Below are 17,038 nucleotides of genomic sequence, written 5' to 3'. Positions count from 1 at the left end.
CACTTGGATGCTTCTGTTGCTGCTGTCAGCCTGAAATGTACCAGTAACTGCACAATATCCACTGTACTGTTCCATATTCCATCTTGTATAGAGTGTACATGGATAGGGCATGCAGATACTGTCCCTGTAATCTGTCCTACTTATTCTATTCTATCAAATGACGGCTTATAAATAATCAGTAAAAATAATACAATTTGGCAGGGGGGGGGGGGGGGGGGGTGTTATTGTTGTGCCTACGGGCGCCCTCACTCCTAAATCCGCCCCTGAGTGTACATGTGGACTATGTCAACATTCGGGGGGGAGCAAAAACTCATGTCAACCTTTTGAATGTCGACCTTGCCATTGTCAACCTATTGCTTGTGTTGACCTTACAATCCAATGCATGTTGACCTAAATTGGGCTAAATTTATCTAAAGAAAAAGTCTCTACATGGCCAACATGTTTAGAAACTCTGAAGTTTCTTCCTTAGGGCTGTACAGAATCATCCCCATGTGTGGGGTTTTGTACTGTGTGCCCGATATGTCACTTCCGGTTCCGGTCATCTGAACAGGAGGGACAGATTTCTGGGTGTCCATGGTGATAGCAAAAGAAAAATTATACTGGTCCACCTCCCTCTCAAATTTTGGGGCTCCCACTGTGCCGCTGGTGTTTTTTATTCTCAGCATGTATTTATTCTGGCCGGGGATACACGCTCCCCATTCGTGGTGCGGCAGGGGGTCTCTTCCGCTGGAAGTCGTCATTGTCTGACCAGAAGTGCCTCTCCCGTGATTGCTGCATGTCGTTCCTCTTTACATTTTGAAGATGAACTCCTCTATTCTTGATATATACCTTAAGATAAAATAAAAGGGGATATTAATAATATATGGGAGACAATTACCAGAAAGTGTGCTATATACCAATAACGATAGTATATAAGATATGGATATTAAAATTGTGAATATAAATTATTGGAGGAGGAGAATATAAAGATTATAAAACTTACAGAAGAACAATATAAAGTATGTATAAAAATGATATCTGTATAAAACTAGCCATATAATAAATTCATCAAGATTTTGAAAAAAAAAAAAAAAAACCTCCTTCAGGTGGGTTTAAAAATCCTTCATAGGAACCAGGAACTTCAGTTTCAAAACATGTTGGTCTTGTAGAGACTTTTTCTTTAGAGAGAACTTAAACTTGTGCCTTGAATGAAGCAGTCAGTCATCCAAATTTTCTGGCTGTTTCTCTTCTTGATACACTTAGAATGTAAGACCTTTGCTCTTCGTTTCTATCATTATTTTATGTTATTTGTATGATAAATCCCCCCTTTTTAAAACATCAGCTCCATCTTAACATATAGGAAAGAAACCTTTATATACGTGACAACACATCCGACGACTTTAGTACCAGTATGCCTTTTGGGGAAAGGATACCTAGATAAGCTTCAGTTATTACCCGGGGAATCTGGCAGCAAGCCTGTGTGAGACCCTGTGACTTACTGGCTACTGTAAATCATACACTTCTCTCTTTGAATTGGACGGAGGTGACATAAAAACCTTGTGCAGCGGGCAAACAGCACACCTTGATAAAGTCCCCAGGACGGGGAAGAAACGCGTCGGTGGTGGAGCCCGCACCCATGTCCACTTCAGCGGAGAGAGAGGGGGATTCCAGGCTATCGGAAGAACAGCATTACGTGCAGGAGGAGAGAGGAATACCGGTATCCAGAACTCCTCGCAAACTTTATAACACGCTTGTTTGAACTGTACGTCTGCAGTTCCTCCGCTTCTGGTAATTACCCCCTTTCTTAGAACTGATGTTGGAAGAAGTTTTTTATTGGATTGGATTGCTTTTAACTGGATGTCATATTGTATATTAAATTTAATAATTTGTGTCAGATTACACTATGAAGTCCTTTGTTTATATTCCCCACATGTGGAGTATATGCTGAACGAAGGTTTTTCAGCAGAAGAAGCATATCAGAGAGCGCTGGATAAGTGTTTATGACTCCACTATTTGTGTTTGTATCTGTGGTGTAGGTCTCAGGGAGAGCCTTCTTTTGTGAGTCCTGAATTACTTCAGCTGCTATACCTGTGCACACTCTCTTTCTGTATACATCTATATACCCGTAAGCTTCAGTTATTGCCTGTAGAAGTGAGTGTGGTACGCACATATTCATCTTGTGACTATTGAAAGATAACTTCTTGTAGAAGTGAGATGGGGTACGCTCCCATTTGAAGCTCTTTATGGAGTACCAGCTGGTACATCCACATTTAGTTTAATACATGAAATTTGCTGCTATATTTTTATGAAACCAGACAATTATACATACAGTACAGTATATCCTCTTCTTGCTTTGTATGTACTATAGATCATCACAAGGAGACTCTTTGGGGTAAAGCTACGTAGAACAGAGAAGTCAGCAGAAACAAAAATACGAGAATTTTTTTTATTTATCCCCTCATATTTATCATGATCCCAGCAGTATTGGATACAGTATATGTTTCGGTAATCCCTGTTGTGATGTTGGAGTCAAAACAACGCTTTAAAAAAAATGAATGGGCTCACAGAAAATCCTATATATCAGCTATATGCAGTATATCCATTTTCTATGCATGCATGCATTTCCCAGCCTTTAGCAGTTACATTAAAGGGTTTTTCTTGGTCGCTGGAAATATTTTTAATAGGTGTTTGGAGTAGAGATTTATATCTGTTGTGATAAGGTGTCTGCCTTTTTTTCCTTTGGAAAAGACAAATACATTATTTTTCTACATAATCTCACTGCTTTTTAGTATAACCATATTTCAACAAACTTTCACTTATGAAAAATTGTTTAAGGCTGAGGTGTGAGCCATGGATGCACCAAAGTCTGATAGGATTATGTAGCAAATCAGCCATGGCTCTGCTTATGCGATAATGCTCGCAGTCATACGCAACTTTGCAAATAAGTGATCAGGTCTGAATCAGGCCCTTAGGCCACTTATGTGAGCCTGCTTGCCAGGCAGTGAGTGAGCTGCTATAGCAGGAAAGCAGTCCAATTTCACAGTGCAAATGCTGGTAATTGCTTCCATTGCAGGTTACTGAAGCCGTAATATTCGTCTCCCTTTTGTGTTTTTCCAATGATTTCCTGTGACAGTTTCTTCAGAGGGTCGCAGTATATGGCTTACATGTCCAAAAGGTAGCAGTATAGTAATTTAAAAAAATAAATAAAAAAACACTAGGATGTGCAGTCCTCAAGTGGTCAGAGGCTACACCAGGATGGATGGTTTTTATTGTGTCATTGGGAGCGGAGTTTGTATACCTTGAGTTGTTTGTGATGGGGTGGCAATTGGTCTTCATCTAGGTGTGTTTAATTTATGTTTGTATATGGCCTTACTGATTGGTAGCACTATGTATCGTGTAGCTATAGCTCTACCTGATTTGCCTCTTTACCAAAGCAAAGTTACGATGGGATGTATAAAAATCTAAGCTGTCGGCATGGGCAGGTGGAAACTCTCTCTCTCTGGTGATCCCCATCACAGCCCACAGTGCATCAGCCTAGTGCTGATGTCCTGTGTCTTTACTTATAGTTGACTACCCTCCTGCATTCTGCAGGAAACACTACCGGAAACAGTAACAATCTCTCTACCTCCATAAAGAATCTTAAAATCTCCCTTATTTCACCTAACCCATATTAGCTGTTTTTGAAAGAAAAAAAATCTGAGATATGTACCATACCTCCGAACTTTGGAGATATGTACAGAGACTCTGGGCACGAAGCATCGCGCTCCTGGAAATTGGAGCGCAGAAAGCAAAAAAAGAAAGCAATGAAAAAAGTAGCCAACTCTAGAATAGTATATTCAACACTGGGGAACTGTACATTGATGTCTATGGTTTATTTGCAAAATGACCTGTGTGCAGAGCTCTTGTGCTGACAGCTGTCTACTAAAATATTAAATATTCAATTCTAAAGAAATGTTTGATGCTAGGTGAATATAGATTTCTTTTCTGATTGCTTCAGAAAATGGCAAAAGCAGCAATTGTGGTCTTATATTATATTTAGTTGTGTGCTCTGCTTTCAAAGAATTCGGGCCCTTATTCTGGTTAACTCTTAAGAGGCAAATTCCTTCTCAAATGGACAAAACCATCCCTTATCCAAATATCCATTATCCGAATTATTCCAAAAACCATACATTCCAGAAAGTGAAAAAAAAATTTTTGTTAAAAACTTACTGGGGACATTTGTAACGGTACTTGTTTCCTAGCAGGGCGCCCACTAAGCTATTTGCTTAATGGGCTATTCTGCGTAGTGAAATCGCATCGCACATCGCATCGCATGGCTTTTTGTGCCTTGCGATGTGTGCGATGCAATCTCAGTTGTTAATTTAGTTAATTTATTCACTGCACCCTGAGTGAAATCGCATCGAACATAGCTTGAGATGTGAGATGAGATGTGAGATGAGATGTGAGATGAGATGTGAGATGAGATGTGAGATGTGAGATGAGATGAGATGTAAGATGTGAGATGAAAAGAGATGTGAGATGAGATGAGATGTGAGATGCGATCTCAGTAGTTCATATGGTAAAACACCTAAAACAGCACCACTCTCTACGTCACCCCGAAGTGTGGCGAGCGGCAGCGAAACGCGTCCTCTGACCTTTTCATACCCCCACTATCCACGTCGGCGTGGAGTTGACTTTATATAGTGCGGCGTGCGCAGCGAGCCACTGAGCCGGAAGCGTGGTGAGCATAGCGAGCCCCGCGAGGGTACGCGGATTACTTTACATGTATTCCGCGTGCGCTCGCCACGCTTCCGGCTCGGTGGCTCGCTGTGCTCACCACACTAAATAACATCAACGCCATGGATAGTGGGAGCATGAAAAGGTCGGAGGACACGTTCCGCTGTGCTCGCCATGCTTCGGGGTGACATGGAGAGTGGTGCTGTTTTAGGTGTTTTACCATATGAACTACTGAGATCGCATATCTCACATCTCACGCCACAAAAAAGGGCCATGCGATGCGATTTCACTCAGAGTGCAGTGAATAAATTAACTGGTACTTGTTACCTAGCACGGCGCCCATCGCATCGCATACCATAAGGCATACGATAGTGGGGATATGAAAAAGTCGGAGGATGCATAGCGCCGCCCCTCGCGGGCTTGCTGCGCTCGCCACGCTTCGGGTTGGCGTTGATAGTGGAGGTGGTGTGGGGGTGCATTTAACATTGTAAGCACCCATTAGGGTGCTTATACAATTAAAAATCGTATAGGGGCTTATACAATTTAAAATCGCATCGCATGCGGGCATATGGCATGCGATGAAATGCCATACAACTTAATATCGTGGGTGCCGTGCTAGGAAACAAGTATCAATTAACTACTGAGCGTATGTAGGAAATCTGGGCGTCCTGCTAGGAAACAAGTACCTTTGTAACAGTACTACTGGGGACATGATATGTAACTGACATTATATATGTGCAAGAAAATGATTGCTTGCCATTCAAATTCAGTGCCTGAGATAGTACACAAACTTTTTTTTCATATTTTGAAACCTTGTTTTTTGAACAAATAAAATATATTTGTGTGTGTTTCATGTGGTTGATGTGTTTATACAGCATAAATGCAAGATACGTCAAGATAAATCATTGAAATATTAAAATATTCAAAAATACGGAATAATCCTTTATCCAAAATTTTCCTGGTCTCCAGCATTTTGGATAAGGGATACTCAACCTTTATTGCAGTGTAGAAATAAAGTAGTCAGTATTTTCCCTGCACAGAAACAAAATAACTCACCCAAATCTAATTCTCTCTGCACAAGTTAAATCTACCCCACTTGCAGTGCACATGGTTTTGTCTATTTGAGAAGGAATTTGCCTCTAAGAGTGAACCAGAATAAGGCCCTCTGTCCCTTAAAAAGACCTGCTTCACAGATCATCTGTGCTTGATAAGAAAATACATATCTCAATTGATCTATTCAGTGAACACACGGTTACTTTCTTTACACTTCCTTCATTTCTACTGTTAATGAAAGTTGACACATTAATGCATCATTTAGCTGGAGCCTTCTATTGGCTCTATAAGGGCTAAATAGATATCCAGCTTATGGATGCATCAAAGCTTTTCCATCCAGCAGGCATAGACATATATATATGTCTATGTCTATATATATATATATATATATATATATATATATATATATATATATATAGGTATGGGGGTCGAGCCGGCACTCTGAGGTAATCAGAGAATATTGCCACGGGTGCCTTCTGGTAAGGGATCCAGTAGTTGCAAAAAAGACAGCGTCACTCCAGTGGGCTTTTCACAGGTAGTCTGTATTATAGGAATCAGTAGTACATCGACATACATCTAATACATCAACGTTTCAATGTACTAAGACATTTTTCTCAAGATGAGATGTATGGACAAGTGTGTTGCGCAGTAAACAGATACATATATACTCACCAGCCCCTTCATGTCCGCCCGACGTCCGGGAGCGCAGACGACCAACCCCGGAAATGAGCCGGACGCAGCGCTGACAGCTTTCCTCTGAGCCCGTTGCTAGGAGACGCATCGGGCAGGGGACGCTCTCCCTGGCCGCCGGGCAGACACTACTCAGGCTGCACGCAATACTGTGGAGACAACAGTGGAAACATTAGTGCTGCACGCACTACTGTGGATACAACAGTGAAAACATTAGTAAAACCATATATACTGATAATAATGAAATAAACATGCACGACTGGCATAAATAGTGTGAGCTATACTGAGATGCTAGAGGCACATATAGGCAACATGTTGACTTAATACAAAATGCTCCAATTAAATCGTTCATTTAGACCCTGGGGTCTCACTGTCTGTAATTTATAAATCCATTTGGATTCGAGACGCAAAAGTGCACCGTCTCGATCGCCGCCACGGCGGAAAGGGGGGATGTGGTCTATCAAGATGAATTTAATGTCCATAACAGAGTGACCGACTTCCATACAATGTCTTGCAACCGGTTGGTCTGCTTTCTTGGTCCTGATGGCTGTATTTATAGACGAGCGGTGGAGTGCCATACGGTCACGAATGGTGCGGATTGTTTTACCTACATAGTAGAGATTGCACGGGCAAAACAAAAGGTAAACAACGTGTGTGGTTAGACACGTCAGTACGTGTTTAATAGGTAGCATTAGATCAGAATGGGGGTGTTTGAATTCCCGACAAACTATCAAATTTTTACACGTTGTACAACTAAGGCAACGATAACATCCCGGGGGTTTAGCCAGGAACGTTGTACTGGGCATGATTTTATCAAAACCCGTGATGTCTGTATGCACCACTTTGTCCTTGATATTTTGTCCCCTTGTATAGCAGGACATCGGCCGGCAGGTTTTGAAGCAAGGTAACATATTATCTGTTTTTATTATCGGCCAGAGTGCCTTGGTGGCACGTTGTACAATGGGGCTTGATCGGGTGAATTGTTGCTTCCACGGGATGATATTCTTGTTGACACGAACCGTGGAGGTTAAAAGTGTCTCTCTCGGAGTTGCCAATACCTCCTGTTGCTGTTGACGAAGTGTTCTTAAATCATAACCCCTGGTGACAAATTTTTGAACCACCTTATCTGTGCCCTCAATCGCTCCTTCACGGGTACTCGCTATCCTAGCTACCCTCATCAATTGGGACTTAGGTAGGCCTTTTTTAAGGGGTTTTGGGTGATGGCTGGACCCCAACAATAATGTGTTGCGGTCAGTGTCCTTGGAGTACACTTGCGTCCAAATTTTCCCATTCTGGAGATTTACCTGCACATCCAAGAAATTAATTCGCTCATTTTGCACATTAAAAGTATATTTAATTGGACTGTCGCTGGCATTGATGGTTGCTATATGGTTTTCCAATATATGGATTGGACCAGACCACAGGCAGAATAGGTCGTCAATAAATCTGACAAAAAAGATGATATGTTCACGTACATTGTCGTTATCAAGGAATTTCTCTCTCTCTTCGGCGAACATAAATATATTGGCCAGGCTGGGTGCCACCGGGCTGCCCATGGCACACCCGGTTCGTTGTAAGAAGTATGCTCCATCATAAAGGAAATAATTTCTCTCCAATGTCAGTTGGAGTAATCGTAGGAATAAGTCTTGATCAATGTCCGTGATATTACACTCCCTCAAGAAGCCAGCCACTGCTGCTATCCCCGCAGACTGGGGTATCGATGTATATAAACTGCTGACATCTAATGTGACCAGCACTGTGTCAGCAGGGATGGACGACAAATTTTGTAGGCGCAGAAGGAAGGCGGTGGTATCTTTGATAAATGTTCGTTGTTGTTGAACCCAGGGTTGTAATATTAGATCAAGAAATTTGGAGATTGGTTGATATAGAGAATTATTTGCACTTATGATGGGTCGGCCTGGAGGGTTTATAATATCTTTATGTATCTTAGGTACCGTGTATATTAGCGGTGTTACTGGGTAAGCCTGCGTAAGAGCTTTAGCTAGTGTTGGTTCCAGATGTTTAGACGATACAGCTTCATTTATAATGGAATCAAGTTCCCGTTTATAAATATTGGTCGGGTCATGTGGCAGTCGGGTGTACGTAGCTGGATCACTCAGTTGACGTTCTATTTCCCTCTTGTAGTCACTGAGGTTCTGGACCACAATAGCTCCACCCTTATCGGCCGGGCGTATAATTATATGGCGATATTTGGACAGGTCGTTGAGGGCTTTTCTCTCTTCTCTAGACAGGTTATAGTGTACTGGAGGAGCCGCTGCATTATATTTAATGACGGCCTCGTTGACCAGTCTTGAGAAAGTGGTTAGAGAACTATTGGAGCTGATCGGATCGAAGGAGGACTTAGTACGCGATCTGATGAATTCTTGGAGGTGTCCCGGATTGGGGTCACTCACGGTATGCTGAAAGTGTTCACGCAACCGTAGGTTGCGGTCGAATCGGTGACGGTCGATTTGCCACTGGAGGTCATTGTAGGCGTTTGTAGGAATAAAGGACAATCCTTTGTTGAGGACTGCAGACTCGGCGGAGGTAAGCGCATGTGACGAGAGGTTGTAAATTATGTCTGCATTAGGGCTTTCAGCTCGCACTGCCCTCTCGTTTTGGCGCCCCCTGCGGGTGGGCGTCCTCTTGCTCGTTTTTTGTTGAGAGATGCCTCGTCTAAAGGGCCTGATTGGCTAGGCATTACATCATCCGAGTCCCGGGTCCTAAAATCACTGTCGGAGTTGGAAGTGGCATTGGCTCGTGCTTGGTGTTCACGTCTGCTCCGATAGTTGTTACGGCCTCGCTGGCTGGGGTACTGGGTTGGCGGCTCACCCCCCATGAGCCAGCGGTATACTTTGTTGTCGTCGTAATCTCGTGACACAATATTGTATTTATTGGCCTTAAATTGCTGTAGATCTTTCTTGTACGCGTCGACTTTAGATGTTAAAGACCGTAGCCACTCTGGATTCTCCATCTGGATTTTAGGAACCTCATGCACGTTCTCAAAAGTAGCAATTCTTTCTTTAGTGATTTGCAGTTCCCTGGAGGACTCCTCTATTACTAGCAGCATTAGATCGCTACTGCATTTATTGAGGATTCCGATCCACTTAATGCAAAAGTCTGGGTTAAATCGCCCTATAGTGGGCGTATTGCGGATCCGGAATCCACGGGGGATCATCTGCTGGCGGTAATATTTTGACAATGAAGTCCCGTGCAGTAGATAATCAACCTCACGTTTTTTTAGTTGGTATAATTGGTGTGATATATCGTCTAGGGACACTTCCATTGCTGTGTCATCCTCAGTATCGTCGAACAGGATGCGCTGTGCTTGAGCATCGGTATAGCTGTGTGAGACGCCTTTGGTGGCCGGCATGGTTCGGCATCCGGGCGTCTGGTGTGTCTCCATATTTGCGTTTACAGGTCCTGGTAGGTAAGGGCGATGGATGCAAATGGTTAATAGGTGCAGAGATAATTCTGCTGTGAGGTGCCTTGCTCCGGGCGGTCCACTGCAAGCAGACCTAGTGGTAGGTATGGGGGTCGAGCCGGCACTCTGAGGTAATCAGAGAATATTGCCACGGGTGCCTTCTGGTAACGGATCCAGTAGTTGCAAAAAAGACAGCGTCACTCCAGTGGGCTTTTCACAGGTAGTCTGTATTATAGGAATCAGTAGTACATCGACATACATCTAATACATCAACGTTTCAATGTACTAAGACATTTTTCTCAAGATGAGATGTATGGACAAGTGTGTTGCGCAGTAAACAGATACATATATACTCACCAGCCCCTTCATGTCCGCCCGACGTCCGGGAGCGCAGACGACCAACCCCGGAAATGAGCCGGACGCAGCGCTGACAGCTTCCCTCTGAGCCCGTTGCTAGGAGACGCATCGGGCAGGGGACGCTCTCCCCGGCCGCCGGGCAGACACTACTCAGGCTGCACGCAATACTGTGGAGACAACAGTGGAAACATTAGTGCTGCACGCACTACTGTGGATACAACAGTGAAAACATTAGTAAAACCATATATACTGATAATAATGAAATAAACATGCACGACTGGCATAAATAGTGTGAGCTATACTGAGATGCTAGAGGCACATATAGGCAACATGTTGACTTAATACAAAATGCTCCAATTAAATCGTTCATTTAGACCCTGGGGTCTCACTGTCTGTAATTTATAAATCCATTTGGATTCGAGACGCAAAAGTGCACCGTCTCGATCGCCGCCACGGCGGAAAGGGGGGATGTGGTCTATCAAGATGAATTTAATGTCCATAACAGAGTGACCGACTTCCATACAATGTCTTGCAACCGGTTGGTCCGCTTTCTTGGTCCTGATGGCTGTATTTATAGACGAGCGGTGGAGTGCCATACGGTCACGAATGGTGCGGATTGTTTTACCTACATAGTAGAGATTGCACGGGCAAAACAAAAGGTAAACAACGTGTGTGGTTAGACACGTCAGTACGTGTTTAATAGGTAGCATTAGATCAGAATGGGGGTGTTTGAATTCCCGACAAACTATCAAATTTTTACACGTTGTACAACTAAGGCAACGATAACATCCCGGGGGTTTAGCCAGGAACGTTGTACTGGGCATGATTTTATCAAAACCCGTGATGTCTGTATGCACCACTTTGTCCTTGATATTTTGTCCCCTTGTATAGCAGGACATCGGCCGGCAGGTTTTGAAGCAAGGTAACATATTATCTGTTTTTATTATCGGCCAGAGTGCCTTGGTGGCACGTTGTACAATGGGGCTTGATCGGGTGAATTGTTGCTTCCACGGGATGATATTCTTGTTGACACGAACCGTGGAGGTTAAAATTGTCTCTCTCGGAGTTGCCAATACCTCCTGTTGCTGTTGACGAAGTGTTCTTAAATCATAACCCCTGGTGACAAATTTTTGAACCACCTTATCTGTGCCCTCAATCGCTCCTTCACGGGTACTCGCTATCCTAGCTACCCTCATCAATTGGGACTTAGGTAGGCCTTTTTTAAGGGGTTTTGGGTGATGGCTGGACCCCAACAATAATGTGTTGCGGTCAGTGTCCTTGGAGTACACTTGCGTCCAAATTTTCCCATTCTGGAGATTTACCTGCACATCCAAGAAATTAATTCGCTCATTTTGCACATTAAAAGTATATTTAATTGGACTGTCGCTGGCATTGATGGTTGCTATATGGTTTTCCAATATATGGATTGGACCAGACCACAGGCAGAATAGGTCGTCAATAAATCTGACAAAAAAGATGATATGTTCACGTACATTGTCGTTATCAAGGAATTTCTCTCTCTCTTCGGCGAACATAAATATATTGGCCAGGCTGGGTGCCACCGGGCTGCCCATGGCACACCCGGTCCGTTGTAAGAAGTATGCTCCATCATAAAGGAAATAATTTCTCTCCAATGTCAGTTGGAGTAATCGTAGGAATAAGTCTTGATCAATGTCCGTGATATTACACTCCCTCAAGAAGCCAGCCACTGCTGCTATCCCCGCAGACTGGGGTATCGATGTATATAAACTGCTGACATCTAATGTGACCAGCACTGTGTCAGCAGGGATGGACGACAAAGTTTGTAGGCGCAGAAGGAAGGCGGTGGTATCTTTGATAAATGTTCGTTGTTGTTGAACCCAGGGTTGTAATATTAGATCAAGAAATTTGGAGATTGGTTGATATAGAGAATTATTTGCACTTATGATGGGTCGGCCTGGAGGGTTTATAATATCTTTATGTATCTTAGGTACCGTGTATATTAGCGGTGTTACTGGGTAAGCCTGCGTAAGAGCTTTAGCTAGTGTTGGTTCCAGATGTTTAGACGATACAGCTTCATTTATAATGGAATCAAGTTCCCGTTTATAAATATTGGTCGGGTCATGTGGCAGTCGGGTGTACGTAGCTGGATCACTCAGTTGACGTTCTATTTCCCTCTTGTAGTCACTGAGGTTCTGGACCACAATAGCTCCACCCTTATCGGCTGGGCGTATAATTATATGGCGATATTTGGACAGGTCGTTGAGGGCTTTTCTCTCTTCTCTAGACAGGTTATAGTGTACTGGAGGAGCCGCTGCATTATATTTAATGACGGCCTCGTTGACCAGTCTTGAGAAAGTGGTTAGAGAACTATTGGAGCTGATCGGATCGAAGGAGGACTTAGTACGCGATCTGATGAATTCTTGGAGGTGTCCCGGATTGGGGTCACTCACGGTATGCTGAAAGTGTTCACGCAACCGTAGGTTGCGGTCGAATCGGTGACGGTCGATTTGCCACTGGAGGTCATTGTAGGCGTTTGTAGGAATAAAGGACAATCCTTTGTTGAGGACTGCAGACTCGGCGGAGGTAAGCGCATGTGACGAGAGGTTGTAAATTATGTCTGCATTAGGGCTTTCAGCTCGCGCTGCCCTCTCGTTTTGGCGCCCCCTGCGGGTGGGCGTCCTCTTGCTCGTTTTTTGTTGAGAGATGCCTCGTCTAAAGGGCCTGATTGGCTAGGCATTACATCATCCGAGTCCCGGGTCCTAAAATCACTGTCGGAGTTGGAAGTGGCATTGGCTCGTGCTTGGTGTTCACGTCTGCTCCGATAGTTGTTATGGCCTCGCTGGCTGGGGTACTGGGTTGGCGGCTCACCCCCCATGAGCCAGCGGTATACTTTGTTGTCGTCGTAATCTCGTGACACAATATTGTATTTATTGGCCTTAAATTGCTGAATGAACGATTTAATTGGAGCATTTTGTATTAAGTCAACATGTTGCCTATATGTGCCTCTAGCATCTCAGTATAGCTCACACTATTTATGCCAGTCGTGCATGTTTATTTCATTATTATCAGTATATATGGTTTTACTAATGTTTTCACTGTTGTATCCACAGTAGTGCGTGCAGCACTAATGTTTCCACTGTTGTCTCCACAGTATTGCGTGCAGCCTAAGTAGTGTCTGCCCGGCGGCCGGGGAGAGCGTCCCCTGCCCGATGCGTCTCCTAGCAACGGGCTCAGAGGGAAGCTGTCAGCGCTGCGTCCGGCTCATTTCTGGGGTTGGTCGTCTGCGCTCCCGGACGTCGGGCGGACATGAAGGGGCTGGTGAGTATATATGTATCTGTTTACTGCGCAACACACTTGTCCATACATCTCATCTTGAGAAAAATGTCTTAGTACATTGAAACGTTGATGTATTAGATGTATGTCGATGTACTACTGATTCCTATAATACAGACTACCTGTGAAAAGCCCACTGGAGTGACGCTGTCTTTTTTGCAACTACTGGTTCCGTTACCAGAAGGCACCCGTGGCAATATTCTCTGATTACCTCAGAGTGCCGGCTCGACCCCCATACCTACCACTAGGTCTGCTTGCAGTGGACCGCCCGGAGCAAGGCACCTCACAGCAGAATTATCTCTGCACCTATTAACCATTTGCATCCACCGCCCTTACCTACCAGGACCTGTAAACGCAAATATGGAGACACACCAGACGCCCGGATGCCGAACCATGCCGGCCACCAAAGGCGTCTCACACAGCTATACCGATGCTCAAGCACAGCGCATCCTGTTCGACGATACTGAGGATGACACAGCAATGGAAGTGTCCCTAGACGATATATCACACCAATTATACCAACTAAAAAAACGTGAGGTTGATTATCTACTGCACGGGACTTCATTGTCAAAATATTACCGCCAGCAGATGATCCCCCGTGGATTCCGGATCCGCAATACGCCCACTATAGGGCGATTTAACCCAGACTTTTGCATTAAGTGGATCGGAATCCTCAATAAATGCAGTAGCGATCTAATGCTGCTAGTAATAGAGGAGTCCTCCAGGGAACTGCAAATCACTAAAGAAAGAATTGCTACTTTTGAGAACGTGCATGAGGTTCCTAAAATCCAGATGGAGAATCCAGAGTGGCTACGGTCTTTAACATCTAAAGTCGACGCGTACAAGAAAGATCTACAGCAATTTAAGGCCAATAAATACAATATTGTGTCACGAGATTACGACGACAACAAAGTATACCGCTGGCTCATGGGGGGTGAGCCGCCAACCCAGTACCCCAGCCAGCGAGGCCGTAACAACTATCGGAGCAGACGTGAACACCAAGCACGAGCCAATGCCACTTCCAACTCCGACAGTGATTTTAGGACCCGGGACTCGGATGATGTAATGCCTAGCCAATCAGGCCCTTTAGACGAGGCATCTCTCAACAAAAAACGAGCAAGAGGACGCCCACCCGCAGGGGGCACCAAAACGAGAGGGCAGCGCGAGCTGAAAGCCCTAATGCAGACATAATTTACAACCTCTCGTCACATGCGCTTACCTCCGCCGAGTCTGCAGTCCTCAACAAAGGATTGTCCTTTATTCCTACAAACGCCTACAATGACCTCCAGTGGCAAATCGACCGTCACCGATTCGACCGCAACCTACGGTTGCGTGAACACTTTCAGCATACCGTGAGTGACCCCAATCCGGGACACCTCCAAGAATTCATCAGATCGCGTACTAAGTCCTCCTTCGATCCGATCAGCTCCAATAGTTCTCTAACCACTTTCTCAAGACTGGTCAACGAGGCCGTCATTAAATATAATGCAGCGGCTCCTCCAGTACACTATAACCTGTCTAGAGAAGAGAGAAAAGCCCTCAACGACCTGTCCAAATATCGCCATATAATTATACGCCCGGCCGATAAGGGTGGAGCTATTGTGGTCCAGAACCTCAGTGACTACAAGAGGGAAATAGAACGTCAACTGAGTGATCCAGCTACGTACACCCGACTGCCACATGACCCGACCAATATTTATAAACGGGAACTTGATTCCATTATAAATGAAGCTGTATCGTCTAAACATCTGGAACCAACACTAGCTAAAGCTCTTACGCAGGCTTACCCAGTAACACCGCTAATATACACGGTACCTAAGATACATAAAGATATTATAAACCCTCCAGGCCGACCCATCATAAGTGCAAATAATTCTCTATATCAACCAATCTCCAAATTTCTTGATCTAATATTACAACCCTGGGTTCAACAACAACGAACATTTATCAAAGATACCACCGCCTTCCTTCTGCGCCTACAAACTTTGTCGTCCATCCCTGCTGACACAGTGCTGGTCACATTAGATGTCAGCAGTTTATATACATCGATACCCCAGTCTGCGGGGATAGCAGCAGTGGCTGGCTTCTTGAGGGAGTGTAATATCACGGACATTGATCAAGACTTATTCCTACGATTACTCCAACTGACATTGGAGAGAAATTATTTCCTTTATGATGGAGCATACTTCTTACAACGGACCGGGTGTGCCATGGGCAGCCCGGTGGCACCCAGCCTGGCCAATATATTTATGTTCGCCGAAGAGAGAGAGAAATTCCTTGATAACGACAATGTACGTGAACATATCATCTTTTTTGTCAGATTTATTGACGACCTATTCTGCCTGTGGTCTGGTCCAATCCATATATTGGAAAACCATATAGCAACCATCAATGCCAGCGACAGTCCAATTAAATATACTTTTAATGTGCAAAATGAGCGAATTAATTTCTTGGATGTGCAGGTAAATCTCCAGAATGGGAAAATTTGGACGCAAGTGTACTCCAAGGACACTGACCGCAACACATTATTGTTGGGGTCCAGCCATCACCCAAAACCCCTTAAAAAAGGCCTACCTAAGTCCCAATTGATGAGGGTAGCTAGGATAGCGAGTACCCGTGAAGGAGCGATTGAGGGCACAGATAAGGTGGTTCAAAAATTTGTCACCAGGGGTTATGATTTAAGAACACTTCGTCAACAGCAACAGGAGGTATTGGCAACTCCGAGAGAGACACTTTTAACCTCCACGGTTCGTGTCAACAAGAATATCATCCCGTGGAAGCAACAATTCACCCGATCAAGCCCCATTGTACAACGTGCCACCAAGGCACTCTGGCCGATAATAAAAACAGATAATATGTTACCTTGCTTCAAAACCTGCCGGCCGATGTCCTGCTATACAAGGGGACAAAATATCAAGGACAAAGTGGTGCATACAGACATCACGGGTTTTGATAAAATCATGCCCAGTACAACGTTCCTGGCTAAACCCCCGGGATGTTATCGTTGCCTTAGTTGTACAACGTGTAAAAATTTGATAGTTTGTCGGGAATTCAAACACCCCCATTCTGATCTAATGCTACCTATTAAACACGTACTGACGTGTCTAACCACACACGTTGTTTACCTTTTGTTTTGCCCGTGCAATCTCTACTATGTAGGTAAAACAATCCGCACCATTCGTGACCGTATGGCACTCCACCGCTCGTCTATAAATACAGCCATCAGGACCAAGAAAGCGGACCAACCGGTTGCAAGACATTGTATGGAAGTCGGTCACTCTGTTATGGACATTAAATTCATCTTGATAGACCACATCCCCCCTTTCCGCCGTGGCGGCGATCGAGACGGTGCACTTTTGCGTCTCGAATCCAAATGGATTTATAAATTACAGACAGTGAGACCCCAGGGTCTAAATGAACGATTTAATTGGAGCATTTTGTATTAAGTCAACATGTTGCCTATATGTGCCTCTAGCATCTCAGTATAGCTCACACTATTTATGC

The sequence above is a fragment of the Crinia signifera genome, chromosome 4, assembly GCF_055691185.1.
Source record: "Crinia signifera chromosome 4, ASM5569118v1, whole genome shotgun sequence".
NCBI lineage: Eukaryota > Metazoa > Chordata > Amphibia > Anura > Myobatrachidae > Crinia > Crinia signifera.
Note: the sequence above shows the minus strand (reverse complement) of the source record.